Here is a 14,487-nt window from a genome sequence, read left to right on the forward strand (position 1 = left end):
TCTTTTATTCTTTTTTAAATATCACAAAGTCATCGAGGTATTAGTTTTGTTTTCAGTTAAACATTATAAGCTTCAAAAAGATCTGTTTAGCTAGAATTTCGGCACTCACTGTGACCTGTGTTTCTACCAAATTGAACTTAAGTGTTAAGGACTGTATTTTCGTCAAACGAATTAGAAAATTATATAAATTAAATCAAACACCTGCTTCATAAAAGCGTCCGCGACTGTAATTGAAACATGCACTATCTTCAACTTTACATACACTCGTACAACATTTCAGATAGAGAATAAATTTCAAATGATTCAATAGAAAGACAGATAGCACATCCCCAAACCGGTCAGGCGTCTACCAGGTTTCTTATCCCATCCGCATACAAGGAGCAAAACCCATATAAACGCACACTTTCAAAGCATCATGTCATCTCGAACCATATCCTAACTCTGGTACCGGGTGGATGGTCCATTAGTGTTGGGTTAGGACACTATAAGTTGATTTAATGTGCCGGCACTGTTCACTCCTACATACATATACTCGTAGTATACCCCATTTCCTACCCTTTCTATACCCCCAAAACGCCACAACTTTCTTTTCTTCTTCTTTAGCTTGTTCTTCTTCATGATTGTAATGTCCGTTGAGCACAATTACATATGGACTTGGACATATTATTATTCTTCAAAAAAAGTTTTGGGATTTTCTTTTGAGATATGTACGAATACGAATACGAATCCTTGCAAGGATACTTATTTTACTTCGTCATGTTGTTCGCATAAGACACGAGAGTAGCAGAGAGGGTGAGAGGAGTACGAAGAAAGTTTTTGTGTATTCTTATAACCCCCTTCTTATGCGGGACCAGGCCATAACTCATCCATCAATTTTCACTTGCCGTACAAGCACCCACATAATACACACATCCTTTCGTCCTTTTTTTTTGTCTCCTTTCGCACGCAGAACACATTCTATTCCGTAAGTTGTGTAATGCTAGAGAGAGTTATTGGCCCTATGGCTAGTCGTAGGCATTTTCCGATTTAACCATCAGTACACTAAACATTTTCACTATACTATCCTTTGAAGAGGGTTCGAGAATTTAGTTGTTGGGTTTGGTGAGGTCCGAGAGGCGAGTGTAAAGGCGGGAAGCTGAAGTTTGGTTTGCGAAAACCTAAAACGGGATGTAGGAACTTTGAAGGACATGTGCGATGGCGGCCGACCACCCGTCCTCTCACCATACCATGCCGCCGGAAGGTCGGGGTAAGAGTGAAATTCTCATCGTATATCAAAACACCAAAAAAGGATAGCATGTGTGTGCGTAGATGTTTCGTTATAGTTTGAATATAAAAAGGTGGATTTTTCGGCCCATGTTTATAACTGTGTATGTGTGTTGTGCAGAAGGACATGAGCCATGAGGCATAAGGAATGAAGCATGAGGCAAGTACTTGCTCTGAATGAGAGGGTGCAAAAATAAATAGAAGATCTATTTCTCTGTTTAAAAGTTTCGTTCTAAAGATGGATGGTGTGGTGTTGTGTGTGTGGGGTGGGGGGGGCTAGGATGGGGGTTCAAGCGCCTCATGGGGTGACCATCTACCCAATTCTTCTTCTTTTTTTTTTTGTTAGATATTTCTGCATTTGTATAAGAATCATTTATTATGTTTGTGTGTGTGTACTGATGTAGAAGTAGGAAGTAGAAAGTAGAAATAGTAGGATTCAAGGGTAGAGGGAAAAATTTAAGGTAGGCAGAGAAAATGTGTGTACTGTGGTTGAAGTTGGTTACTTGCCAAAACTTTGAATTGAAAGTGTTCCAAGAGTTGGGGGCACAATAGGTATGTTGGGGTTTGGGTTATAAAAGTTTTCGTTTTGTTTTATTAGATTTTTTTCCCCTTTGGTGTTGTTGTTGTTTTGGTTTTGTGTATTGGACTTTATGGTGGTGAATATAGGAAAAGGCTTAGATAGAGTTTCTACACACACAACTTACTCGTAACGAAACAAAACAAAGAACAAAACTATACTCTCAATACACGTTTAAGTACGACGATGATGGAAGGAGTACGGTCCTTAAGTGGGGTGGCATTGGGCCGGCCGGTAAGGGTATAAGTAAGCATTAGTTGAGTGGAGGCTGTCAGTTTTTGGGTCGTCCGAGAAGAGAGAAGGGAAAGGACGAGCGGATGGGAGCGGAGAGGAGCAAAGCGAACAACGAAGGTGGCTGGGATAAAACAGTGAAAAGCAATAAATCAATACGGATGGTCCGTATACGTAATGGATTTATGTGAAGGTTATTTAGAAGGATATCTTTTGCACAGTAGTACTATTTTCAAAACTAATGTCCTGTATGTTGTATAGGTAGGTTGGTTGGTACATCAGAGGGGGTGGTATCGTGTATATTTTCTAATGTATATGTGTGCAATTGAGAATCGCAATACGAGACCATCAAACGAGTTTTGTATTATAATAAGTTTCGAGTGTTTTGGGGGTATGGTATCGTATGTGCTTAAAGAGTTTGGGGTCGTTCGGGAGGTTCGTTTTTGATGACGACAATAGCAATGGTCGATTAGGATGGTTTTGGGAACTGAAAGGTTTGTGTATACTGTGTGCTGTCATGAATATAAGGATTGAAAGATACGTTCTTTAGAATATGTAAACATATAAGTAGGTAGAGGTACCTAACTAATATTAGGTATTTGAAATTGGAAGTTTTAAATTAGTTGCTTTTAACATTTGATGAATGCATACAAGTATCTTTTATATAGATATATATTTATGTATGTATCTATGAAAATTGGATAAATTAAATTGGATTATGTAAGGCCTTATGTTGCGGAGGTTAAAAAAATCTAGAATAATTGGACTTTGCTTTGAAAAGTATATGAAGTAAACTAAGTTGACTACCTAAAATACATATGCAAATTAAAAAAGTGTGCGTATTTTATTTTTAGAGATTAAAACTAAAACAATTTATTAAAAATTGAAAAATAAAGTTTATTTGTTTGTAAAGAATTAGGTAACTAAATGATTTTCAATTGATTCTGTTCGTTGTGAAAACTTATTTTATGGTTTATAGTTTGGACATGAAAGAAGTTTTGAATACTTATAAATCCTTAATTTTATAGTTGGTCTACACGTACATAGATATATGTGTTTATATATGTAAGTATTGTGAGTCCATTTTCCGGTAAAACGCAATTCGTCTTTGTAATGATGTAATTTCCCTATCACACCTCTTTTTTATGCAACATTTGACCCATAACCTTCAATATAAATATTCCATACACTTTCACCCAAAAGAACTTCCCTTCTCACTGCCCCTTCATTCCTCCAATCAACCTAAGAAAAAAGGAAACACTACAAGATGGGCTTCACAAAAACTCTCAATCAAACACCACCACGCCAATATACGCCAATACGTAATAAATCGAAAATTTGGTGGCAAAATACAGGATATATAATATAACAACTTATGTAAGTACCCCATTCCACACCCTCCACGAAACTAAAGAAATAAACGAGTATAGTTTTGCATGTAGGTAGATAAAAATTGGGTGAAAGAGGTCGGGAGGATATTGATACTTGGGACTAGAAATAAGTAAAATAGGAATAAAATTTCATTTCGTAATTTATGACTATACACACCGGAGAATGACCAAAAAATATTGAAATATTATCCTTGGTCATTATACGAAGCACCCAGTAAAATACATTATGGCAAATCGTTTTTGCTTTGAGAATATATATTCTAGTGCTATGTCTCTCTTTCTGTCCCGCTCTTTTATTCGATGTGATGATATGTCCTGCGACGATTATGACCGAGAGTAGGACCTCGATGTTCCAATGGTATATCGAATAAATCCACCAACCAACAGTAGACAGACGGGTCGTTTCGTTTTCGGGTTCGTTAACAAGCGAAGAGACCGAAATACAGAAATATTTATGCCATAAATTGTAAAGACCAACATCAACAACAACAACACAAAGAAGGGCATAGAATTAAGGCTATTGACAGCAATAGTATAGCAAATAGGCCGAGCCGACACTTTACCAAACAATATAATTTCCTTCGGTTATTGTTTTGGTGTAGAGCGGCGCGACGCGGCGTGGCGTGATGACTCTTTGGTTTGATGGTTCGTATTATGCGAATACCACCCATCGCCGCCGCCGCTACGGCCATTTCTCCAAAGTCCGTTTGTCATCGTCCCCGCGTCGGTCGTCGCCAAAAGCCCCCGCGGATTTGATATATTCCATACTAAGGAATCAAGAGTAGTGTGGGCTATTTGGCATTTAGCATCAATATTTTGTTGTGAATGGAGCATGAGGGTGAGAACACACCTTAACTCTATACACACATCGGCGGCGTCGTCGTCCGAAACATCGCATGTCCTTTTATAATATTATACTTTATGTGTAAGGACTTGATCTAGGTATATATCGGACAGGACAAAAGGAGAAAGAGATTGCTTAAAAAAAAATAAAAAGGGAGGACACAGAATTTCCAATGCACGAGTTAAAGTACAAACTTTAAATATTGGCGCTGTCCTGTCCATGTGGGCTGCTACACCAGCAATTCGAAGTCCTTTTGTGCTGAATTCGAAATATCTGCTGCCACCCACGAGTGTCATTTAGATGACCCCTTTTAATATAACTCACAACAAGTTTTAGGGGAGGGAAGGGGGGATATAGAAGCAGCAATAAGATACTCAATTCTGATTTGGGTGAGTGTATATTATGAAATGGTAGTATGGGGGGGGGGTGGATGGTAGATGGTAGGTGGTTTGTGTGAATAGCAATAGAAGGGCGAGGAATCGAAATAAATTTATACATTACACCTACTTACGTATGTACGGCAATAACTCATCCATTAAAAGGGATAACTATGCGGATAGCATTGAAGAATAAGTCCTTTTTATGTGCGGCAAGAAGGGGGTTAGTTATAAGGTTGGGCATCAGGATATCTCAAACTCTACTTCTTCTTCCTCGTCCTTATTCTCGTTTGAGTTTGTGCCTGTGCCTTTTTGAATAAAGGTATAGTTGTCTTTCTATATATCTGCAAGTTATACAATTTATTATGTATGCAGGGATATATCTACTGATACGTATATCCTTGAAATCCCTTTCACGATGTCATTCTGATGGAATAACAGAACGCACAATTCAAATTATTAGTTTTGCTTTTGTTTTATGTACCTTCATACATATATATATTTATACTATATATATATTTTTTGTCTTTTCTATAGAAATTGGACCAAAAGGACTTCTTCTCTATCATCACACACATCCTTCTAAGTAAACCATTTTTCGCAAGGTTTTGGAATGCAGGAGCTAGAGATGGATAAGTATGTACGAGTATATACAAGAACTGGAGAGGCCATGATAGTTTCCAAAAACTTTTTGATATTCAATACGAATTATTTGTGTTTATGTGTGTGATTTGTATATTTGTATACAAATAATGGTTGTCGTATGGATAGGGAAAGTTTTAAGAGTTAGTACACAAATAGTATAAATGGAAATTCAAATTATAGTATAGGATCAGGCAAAGAGATGCTTTTTCTTTTATACATCTGGATATAGTATAGAGCGATATATTGAAAATAATCCCAAGGATTGGGTTTGGGAGATTCCCAAAAAATGTACGTGAAGGTACAGTATTAAGCAATATGTGATACAAAAGACGCTTAATGGAAAGGAATAGAAAGCTCAAGAGAAGAGTATAATTTCTCTAGAAGGTTCACTACCCAAAAACAGGACATCATACAGGAGTATGTATGTATGTGTACCTACAGAAAGAAGCAAATAATGAGAAATGCGGTAAAAGTTATCCTTTTAGTAATTTTTTGTTGTTGCTGCTGTTAGTTGTACGACGACGACGTGTACTTACCTAACGCCATCTATTGCATAAAATGTTTTAGTTGTGGTTGTATGTATAATTGTATATAAAATGTTTTACATGTAAATTTAAGGAGTAATGGGAAAACAATCAAAAAAGATATACATGAATATAGCATTCTTTTATATCTACCTTTATTTTGTAAACGACCTATAAAGTCTATGACAAAAGGATGTACTACACACATACATATATATACATTTTTATATGTATATATTCATAGATACAAGGAATAGATTTATAACCTAAAATGTTCGTTTTACACATGACCGCAAGTGACAGAGAAAAGGTGTCGTCAGGCTTTTTTGGTTAGATGAGGGCTTTACTTAAGCCTTTTGGTGTAGTTTTATGTGATATTGTAAGTAAGAGAGATGCTTTCTAGAGAGAAGAAGGGATGATGAGGAAAAAGAAAAAAAAAAAACAAGAAACAATGCACTGAAATGGAGCAAGTTTACCTATACGAGTAGTTTGTATGCATGTGTATTGGATTTTGTTTTCTTGGTATCCTTTTTGTATAACAATGTTTATTGCAGTCAAAATTTACAATATAAAAATTATATTTCATTGATTTTGATAGAGCAAAAAATATGTGTTTATTTTCATTTTAGCAAGAATGTCATGTCCTTTTAGAAATAATAAGAAAGGACTAACTAAATCCGGGTAACACTTCGATGTAGCTTCAAAAATGCCTGTGGAAGCTTATTCCCAACACAATTTCCTTCGATATTGTTTCACAAAATTATATAAACAATTATTTTGTTTTTAAATCTTATAATGTGGTTGGAGATATTCAGCTTAACGGTCTACTGATGGAATTTTATAAAGGACTATCTTTAGCTCCGAAATTCCAATTACAAAATTATAAAAGTGAAATTCTATAAAACCACAATAAATAAATAAATTAGGTGGCGCAACAGTCCATGAAGAACCAGGTCCTAGTGACTTACAACTCTCAACCATTCCTGTGTGCGAGTAATGTTGTCAGAGATAGAAGGGACCTACAGTTTATATGCCGAATCCGAACGGTTAATTTGAGAAAGCACTTTTCATGACAAGAATTACTCTTGAAGGATTTGTCAATTCCTAGCAAGAGGCAGTACCCGCGAAAACTTGTTTTTTTTTTTTAAAGTAAGGTGGCACAGGCAGGGATTGTACCCAAGACCTATTGCATGACAGTCCAACGCACTAACCATCACGCCACGGGTACTAAAGGTTACGTCTAAAATGGGAAAATCCATAGAATTTAAATTGCCATTTGGTTCGGTCGTGTAGCAATTACTGATTACTTTCATTCAAAGTAATTTCGTTACACTATTAATTTATCAAAATATTTGATAAAATTTCAAGTTTGAAAAGAAATACAGGATTCGAAGGACATTGAACGACAACGTCTTGGACAAAACGATATCATGCAGCCCTATTCTGGGGGGAATTTTTCTTGAATTCACTAATCACTATTCTGCTATTCATTCGAAGTGAATCTGTGTATGTCGGTAATGTCGGTAATACTGAGCTGTATTCTTCTATTTACGTGAAAGCTTTCATTCTAAACAATTCAGATCCGCATAAGAAATGTAGCGGATTTTTCATTAGATGTCTGGTTTGTTAATTGTTTTTAGGAAAATGTAAGTAAAAAATAATTTATTGTTTAATTTAGCATATTTTGTGTGTAAATAAAAGATTATTAACATTTTTAGGGGAAGAACGACACACAAGGAACAATTTGGAACAATTATTTCTGTAATGAGATAAAATACAGATATTGCAAAAAATAATGCAAAACGACAACCCGAAGACATCCGAGAATTTTGCAATAGCCTAAGAGACAGACTCCACCTCCTAGGACCACCAATGAAAGACGTGGCTGAGTTGTTTTTACTTTCTAACATTTCTCCAAAGTTTTCTGTTTGAGGATTTTCTTTTTCCTTTGTTTACAATTGGAATACAAATTACACGGATTAAACAATTGGATTTATTAAACTTAATTTTTTTATAAATCAAAACAATGTATCCAACATTCTCAAGATTGTAACCTGAAAAGCTGTTTACGTGAATGTCAAATTGGTTTAGGATAATGTAGTTCACCCGATGGATAGCAGATTGCAAAGGCAGTGTGAAAGGGAATCGAATATACGATTCACGTGAATAGCAGAATCGGGGTGATAGACTGCTATAACTTTGAGTTAGTTAGGGACTTCTTCTACAGGCAGAGCTATTATTTATAAAACGACACCAGAGCTGTAATCAAACGAAGAATAATTCTGTAAACCGCTGCTTCTTTGGACTTAAAAATCAATCGAGTAGTACGGTCCTTTCTCAAGCATCTAAAATCACCATCTATAAGACACTCATCTTCCCGGTTCTCATTTATGGCGTAGAGGCCTGGATCCTGTCAAAGAAAGATCCATAGCATTTTTCGAGAGCAAAATACTTCAGGTGCTTTTTGATACCAAAACCATAGAGAGTGGAGGAGAAGATAGAGCGACACCAACCTGATTGAAAGAATAAAAGTCCAACGACTTTTAAAGTATGTCAATTTGCGTTAAATTCTGTCTCTTAAATTCTTCATAAATCATTCTGTCATAGATATGTCCAACTGGGACGGCTAGTATATAATAATATAATATATAACTATTCGACCATATAAAATTATAGAAAGAACGTAAAGTAAATTAATGTGTTCCATTTTTATTTAGATTTAATATCCTTACACTTAGTTTGAAACATATAAACAAATATTACATCTAGTTTCATGATATGGACATAAGTAAGTATCTATGTTTACTAGAAGTAATAAAAAGCCAACCCCTTAAAGAGGTTTCCATGTTTTTCTATGAAAAAAAAGAAAATTAAGAAGCATAATTTTAAATAAACCCTTCCAAAACAGTCCATCATCAATATCCCTGTGCTGCTTCTTTAAAGACAAAAGTACTCGCGTTGGAAAGTTCACGTGTACCTTAACCTACAAGAGAAGTTTAGTTGCAAGACATACATACCTACACACATATGTGGGAGCTCTCAAAAAAAAAACCTCATATGAAATCGAATGGAAAAAGGATATCAAATTCGAAATAGAATATTAACTTTTATGGAACCAATATAGGGGTGTGTAAAAGGAAGTCTATACCCGTACATATATAAAGATACAACAATATACAATTTCTTTACTGAGTGAGTAAATGGCGTACATTTAACATTATCCACCATCATACACATCACAAGAAAAACACCTTGCTCTTTAAGCAAGTGTAGAGTGACGTCCGGTGATGTTTCTCGCAACCATCATCTAGCACCGCTCCTCTTTCTATCTCCTATATCTATACACCTGCTGCCCATCAACTTATATGTATGTATATATATCCACTATATGTTATCGTGTCCTTGCAAAAAGCTAAGAAAAGAAAAAAAAAAGAAGAAAGAAACGTTTTCTCCAAACTTACCTAAAATGCTATTAATCTATATCTGTAGATCCATCTATTTTCCGGTCTGCACGCACGTTTTTACAACTCGTCCTAAATACACACAGAGTAATACACGAGAATATAATCCAAACACCACCCACATATCCCACCCACCCAACTCCAACAACCAAACCAACTATACCAACTATACTATGACTTCCAAACGAAATACCAGTTTGACTATCGTCCTGAGTAAGACGGATGTGATAGATAACAAATAGATTGCGTGGTTCCTTATTTTTATTCCACCTACCATATATACTAGACCCATCAGGTTCTGATAGGATCCCTACTCACTTCTTCAGCATGGGCATTGGCATTGGCATCGGCAGCACAGTAGAGGATAAGGATTGAGGGCGAGGACTATAGGACTAGGAGCTAGCCATCACATTTCATTCCAACATGTAATAAACGCAGACAAGAGTTCTCCACTAACAATATAAACGAAAAAAACAAAAACAACAACTACAACAACTACTGCAAGAAAAAGGGATAAAACTTTTTTTTCCCATTGCCAAGCTGTTTCTAATGCGAAGAGAATGTCCTTTATAACATTTCTTCTTTTTTTTTTCTTTATACATTTGAATTTGTTTTCTTATTTTGCGTTGGATCTCTTCTTTTGGTTTATATTTTTTATATTTTTGTTGCGAATTGTGCGTGTGTGTCGAGATATTCGGGAAGGGGGGGGGGGGGTAGGAGGAGGTTCGGTCGATGTACCCATCAATGACGATATATCTGAGTGGTATAGGTAACTTTTCCACATATCTAAGTGCCGGAAAAAAGGACTTTAGATCACATACTTTTTCCGGCATCCAATAAAAAGTGCGTGGTGTGAGTATAAGATGGGGACTGTAAGGTTGTTTTTTTTGTCTTGTTTTTTAGTTTGAAATTGGTATTTCGAATTTGAAAATGTCAGAAAAGTGGGACAGATATACGTATAGAGGAGGGTTAGGAGGAGGGGGTGATGGTGTGAATAAATTGTATATTGTCCCTTTTATCAAAAAAAAAAAATAAATAAATGTTTGTATAATACTTTCACTCATGGACTTCAAACAGTAATATACGCCTATACATATATTATGTACATATATGCATGTATTTTGTATATATATGTACATACCAAGATGACGTATAGAAAATCTCCTGCAGAGACCAAAAATTGAATGCAGGCATAAGTCTTACTTCTTAATCGATGGATAAACCGTTCTTAACCTTAAACTCAAGAAATCTAAACTCATTTGTTTAAACTTTTAAAGCCCAAGTTAAATTCACTGTTACTTACTTATGGAATAAGATTTAGGCCATGGATTAAAATGTTCTATTATTAAAAACTAGAGTTGAAGTTTCGTCTTAATTTTTTTTTTGCTGAATGTCTAATAATTATTTCAAACGACTTTTAAATTCAATACATCTATCATCTGTTGCGAAAACCAGTGGCAACATTGCCAAGATGCAATCAGAGAAGCCGCCTCTGAAGTGCTGGGTTTCAAACAGCCACCAACAAGGAACCCCTGGTTTGATGAGGAATGTCGGCAGGCAAATGCACCCAAACAAGAGGCACGCAAAGCGGCGCTGCATAAAAGGACAAGAGCTGCTCGTGAGCTCTATGAGCAGAAGAGGCGAGAGGAACGCCGACTTCTCAGAAGGAAAAAGAGGGGGCATGAGAAGCGTGCGGTCGAAGATGTTGAGAGGTATAAAAGCAGGAATGAGGTTCGAAAGTTTTATGAACGGGTGAAACGAAATTCACAGGTACATTAACCTAGAACCGAAGGCTGCAAAGACGAAAGTGGAAACATTATAGTGGAACCGCAGTCAATGCTGAGGATATGGAAGGACCACTTCTGCAGACTGTATAACGGCGACGAAGAACTGAATTCCGCTGTCAGGCAGGATGATCCATTCAATATAGACGACGAAAGCCAACAATCCCGTCCTCCCGACTTAGACGAAGTAAAGATTGCCATATCTAAGTCGAAGTCTAATAAAGCCGCTGGAGCAGATGGCTTGAATGCCGAGCTCTTTAAAGGAGCATGCACCAACTTATCTGTAAGATATGGTCGGAAGAAAACATGCCCGATTAATGGAACCTTAGTATTGTTTGCCCGATCCTGAAAAAGGAGACCCTCTTAACTGCACCAACTATAGAGGAATCAGTCTACCTAACATCGCGTAAAGCCCATCGTCAACAACCTGATAGGTCCTTATCAGTGTGGTTTTAGACCAGGAAAGTCCACAGTTGATCAAATATTCACATTACGGCAGATCCTGGAAAAAACTCAAGAGCACCAAATCGACACCCACCATCTTTTCATCGATTTCAAGGCCGCATATGACAGCATCTACAGGGACGAGCTGTATAGAGCCATGTCTAGTTTTGGCATCCCTGCCAAACTCGTCCGTTTGTGCAGGATGACCATGGAGAATTCACGCTGCTCCATAAAGGTTGGAAACAACTTAACAGTACCTTTTGATGTCAAAAAAGGTTTTAGACAAGGTGATGCGCTGTCATGGGATTTTTTTAACATCGTGCTTGAAAGAATAGTCTTTCAAAAGTCTGTCCAATTACTGGCATATGCTGATGACATTGACATAATCGGAAGAACTCAGCGTGATGTCAATGGGGCTTTTGTGAGTATTGAGGCAAAGGCGGCAAAAATGGGTGAAACGGTTAATGAGGTCAAAACAAAGTACATGCTGTAGTCAGCAAAGGACATACAACACCGACGTCTTGGTCAAAACGTCACCATCGACAGACGTAACTTTGAGGTAGTCAAGGACTTCGTCTACCTAGGCTCCGCTGTAAACGCAGAAAACAACACCAGCGCTGAGATCAAACGCAGAATAATTCTTACTAACCGCTGTTTCTTTGGACTAAGAAAGCAATTGAGTGGTAAAGTCCTCTCTCGAGGGACCAAAGTGTTGCTATATAAGACCCTTATCATCCCCGTCCTGCTATACGGTGCAGAAGCATGGACCATGACAAAAGCGGATGAAAGCACCTTGGGTCGCTTCGAGAGAAAAGTTCTTCGTTTGATCTACGGTCCCGTATGCATCGAAGGGGAGTGGAGGAGAAGATAAAACGATGAACTGTACGGGCTGTACAGCGACGTAGACTTAGCAAGAAGAGTAAAAGTCCAACGACTTTTGATAGCTGGGTCACGTAGAGCGCATGGAAACCAATGCTCCGGCCCGGAAAGTCTTCGAATCCGCACCCACAGGACAGCGCAGTAGAGGAAGGGATCAGGTGGCGCGCACAAGTGGAAGGTGACCTCACCCAACTTGGAGCGCGAAACTGGAGACATCTAGCTAGGGACCGAGCTAGATGGAGAAGTTTGTTGGGTGAGGCCCTATAGTTCACACAGGACTGTAGCGCCACCTTAAGTAAGTAAGTAAGTACATTTATCATCTATTTATTTATAATATAATTATTATTAACATCATTTTAGATTAAGAAATAAAAATTCCACAATAGCCAACCACAACAAATTAAGAATGTTGTGGAAAAAGCAAATTTACTCTTCTAAATTCTTGGATGTTGCTCAAACTTTTAACTAGTCGAAAAGGACAGTCAATTTTCATTCTTTTGAGGTATTCTTCGCTATTGTATGTAAAATAAAGAAAAGAATTAACTTCTGAGCATTAAAAGTTGAATTTTTCTAAAAAAAATAACTTAAAATTACCAACAATATTTTCCATATGGTAAAATAAGCTTGCTTTTAAGATCTATTTTTGTTAACGTGACTTTTAGTCGAAAACCGTTACTGGATTTTTTTTCATCCAAAAATAGCAAGAAAAAAGTCATTCATGGCTTACAATCCTTGCTAAGGTTTTACTATTCTATTTTAGGGCTAACTGAAAAATGTTATTAAAAAAAATGTCTGTTAGACGTTTACTTAGTTAACGAAAGAATAAAATTTGACTAGTATTGTTTTGTAACATTTTGTAGTTAGTCCCAGGAATAAGTCCTAGGATTAAAAGCCGATGCATTCTGCATTCCAAGAGCATCGTTTCACCGAAAACACTGATATTAAATTAAAAATAAAATAAAAAGGAGAGACACTGAAGACAGCAATTAACTTTTTGAGCTTGTTTGATGCAAAGGATGTAAGTCAACGTTGCAAAAGTTTAAGCTGCACAGAAAAAGAAATACATAAGTTGATCAACCAACATCTTTTTCATTAAATCAAAAATGTTTATGATTCAAATTTTAATAAACACACCATCTCTATACCATTATCTTCATACGCACCCTTAAAGGCGAAATGTCATATTGAAATTTAAATCAACAACAACAACATTCAATATAAGAAAACATTTACTCTTTCAAAAGAAAATAAAGCTATTTGCCCAGATACAAAAAAAAGAAAAACCACCCTTATTGGTATACTATTGTAAAGTAGGTTACACTTGTGTGTCCTGTCCGGTCCACTCTGCTTAGCAAATAAAATTTGAATTTTTGGCACACATGTGACTATGTACATAGAAAACAACCGGCCTCGTGGCCTGTATCCTTCTTTTCCATCTATCTATATTTCATTTTCTCTACAATGTCCGTCTTGACCTAGAAAAATATCTTCGGGTGACTTATAATAAAATAAAATGGATGTATACACGATGTATACCTTCATATGTACATCCACTTCATATTATAGAAAACTGAAAATGTAAAATAAATATTGAAATTGTCAAAATTGAAAGAAAAGGTATATTTTGTCATTAAATTTTGTTTGTATTCAACTAACGAAAATGCAAAACAAAAAAAAAATCTTAATGTTTGTTTAAAAATCAAATGCCATTGCTATTTTTACTTTCTTTATTTTTTTGGAAAACGGCCGAAAAGGACATGCGGACTTTTTTTTTAACATGTTTATGTTTGCTATCGGTCAGATTATCATGAGAACATATTCTTTTTGTTAGGCCTTTAGGGGAAGAATATTTTCCAATTTTTGTACTCGCAATGAAATGGTTGTTCATTTTGATGGCATAAACGATAAATACAAGGACTTCTTCCTATATTTATTTATTTGTCTGTTTTCTTAGCGTGTTCTTGGCTTTTTTTCTTCTGTATAACCTTACATGACACATTTATGCGTATATCAAATAATAAGTCAATAATTTGATTGGCAAGGTGTATATTATTAAAAGACAGTTTT

At 36.2% G+C, this 14,487-nt stretch overlaps 1 protein-coding gene and 1 long non-coding RNA gene across 2 annotated transcripts in view; one reads left to right on the forward strand and one right to left on the reverse strand.

Moving 5' to 3' along the window:
- Positions 1-14,487, reverse strand: part of LOC129948776 (protein abrupt) — a 150,192-nt gene that overhangs the window by 36,816 nt on the left and 98,889 nt on the right. The gene's annotated exons all lie outside the window — the stretch shown is intronic.
- LOC129948777 (uncharacterized) lies at positions 167-7,270 on the forward strand. Its single transcript, XR_008781959.1, has 3 exons — positions 167-1,246; positions 5,221-5,319; positions 6,482-7,270. It is a non-coding gene; the product is annotated as an uncharacterized LOC129948777 (long non-coding RNA).

This window comes from Eupeodes corollae, chromosome 3 (genome assembly GCF_945859685.1).
Source record: "Eupeodes corollae chromosome 3, idEupCoro1.1, whole genome shotgun sequence".
Lineage (NCBI taxonomy): Eukaryota > Metazoa > Arthropoda > Insecta > Diptera > Syrphidae > Eupeodes > Eupeodes corollae.